Below are 2216 nucleotides of genomic sequence, written 5' to 3'. Positions count from 1 at the left end.
AGAGCTGAGTCTATAATTACCGTCAGTTTCCATATGTCAGATGTCCATATTTTGACTCATTATTGAAGAAAGTATGATGACGGATCTTACATTCTGACTTCAAAGCAGGAATTGATATTGAAAGAATGTTAGCTAAATTTCTTTATCCTTAGTTATATTAGGAACTAAGCTAGAAGGACTTACATTGCACAGTTCTTTAATCTGTGAAGAAAACAGTATCTACTAGTATTGTAATTTTATGGTATAAAAGGGCATGAAACAGCAATAATAAAATTGGTCATTATTTTCTCACTTGAGAAGTATATGGATACAGATAAAGGAAAGTGGTTTGATTGCTGTACCTCTTTTGCCTTACTAGACTCAGAGCTGGAATTGGGGGATGTGTACATAACATTTCTGTAGCCCAAAGACAGTCTTCTGCCTAATCTTTTTGCCTATTTTAATTTGTTCTAGTCCACATTTTGATAAGTTCTATAAATAGCAAACTTATGCTGTCTAATAAAGCAGATAGAAAAATGGGCCTCAGATTGCTGATCTTTCTGCAGTATTGGTGCCTTCATAAGTTACTGTTATAAAATTGCTTAAAACCATAAATCAGACTCTGAATAGCAAGAAAATTTTACTATGCTGGTTTTCATACTATGACTACAACTCAAGAAGTACCTATTGTATACAAATTGAATTTCATAAATTTAATACAACTCATAGCAATTTCTTTAAGAAAAAAATATTCTACCCAATGTCCTGCATCACAGATACTTATGTTGACACCACAGGGCATTGTGATATAAATGCACACTTTTGCATTAACAAGAAACACACCAGCCAAGGGGGCATCCATGGACAGAGCTCTGCCACCAGCTGTCATGTTTTTCATAAGATTGAGAACTTCATCAGTGAGGTTTCCTACATGAGCATTCACTTTAAGGGTGACATCAGGCTGGGGAGATAAACAATTGTTATTCAGGATTTTGGTAATGTGTTTGTACCCTCTATTGATATCATTTTAACGCTAAATGTGTTGGTGTTGGGGAATTTGATGGGCATAGATATAATCCAGATGGTATTGGCAAAAAAGAACTGGAAGATTTCAAGTGGCAGCACTGATCAATTGTGGGCCTCCACAAGCCAAGGGTCTATGAAGGAAGCATCTTGAAAGTTGACTGGGACATCCTTATCTTTGCTGCCAAAAAGAAGCAGTTGATCAAATCTAATGTACTCAGAGTCAAAGCCAAGATCATTACCCAAAATGCCAGTGACACACAACTCTAGAAGCTGATAAGATATTTCTGGAATGGAATATCATGGTTATTTTAGATCTCTACTTCAATGATTAAGGAGTGACACTATCTTACTTTGAGTGGCTGAAGACTCAAAGTCATGTCAGCTATGCTTGACTGATCTTTAAATATGAAAGAAATCCTAACTGCCACTTGTTTATATCAGTTCAAGACAGCTTAGAAAGAAAATTCAGGAAGCATGGAAGGTGATTCCTACCATCTCAAAGTAGATTCCCAGGACAGGTTATTAGTGGTATTGAAGAAAGAGATTGTGCCACATGGTCGAGTGTTCTGCTGTGCAAATCTTATACACAGCCATGAAGTATAACTTGGGCTTGGACCTGAGGATAGCTGTCTATGTCACTGCCATTAAGAAAGTCTTCAAAGTGTACAACAAAGGTGGCATGATCTTCAGTCACCTGTTTCTGTTCCTGGCAAGTCCAGATGAGTGTAGTTTTGACACATGTAAGATATAGGTGTATGACATTTTTTGGAAGGTGGCATGGTTCTCAAGTAAGCTACTGGTTTTTTATATCAGCTAAATAACTCAACATTACAAGATACAAGGAAAAATAAAGACTGTTTTTAGAATAAAATAAGCACTTGCTACTGAGATACAATTGCATTTAATTACTTAACAAGCCTAACCTTGCTTGCCCCAAGTGAATATGAACAATAAATTAAGAAAGCTAGTATTTTTATAATGTAAAACAGTATCATTTATAACTTATTAGTTATATTGTCCAATAAGGAATTACAAAACTGGAGAGAGCTATCTTCACACCTGCAAACCAAGCTATTTTTGTTAACTGTCAGAATTTGCTAATTGCAATTACACACATAGTCCAAAGAATGGAGTCATTTTTTTTGTCAATTACTTGATTCTCTCCTATGAAGACCTATTGTACTGACTAATTGAACCAAATTCAAAAAGAG

At 35.5% G+C, this 2216-nt stretch overlaps 1 pseudogene; it reads left to right on the top strand.

The window, feature by feature from the left end:
• The first annotated feature begins 739 nt into the window (after positions 1-739).
• Positions 740-1756, top strand: LOC101564615 (annotated as a pseudogene).
• The last annotated feature ends 460 nt before the right edge of the window (positions 1757-2216 follow it).

Source organism: Octodon degus, unplaced genomic scaffold (assembly GCF_000260255.1).
Source record: "Octodon degus isolate 3935 unplaced genomic scaffold, OctDeg1.0 scaffold00081, whole genome shotgun sequence".
Taxonomy (NCBI): domain Eukaryota; kingdom Metazoa; phylum Chordata; class Mammalia; order Rodentia; family Octodontidae; genus Octodon; species Octodon degus.
The sequence above is the reverse complement of the archived record's forward strand: the minus strand, read 5'-3'. Positions and strand labels throughout refer to the sequence as shown.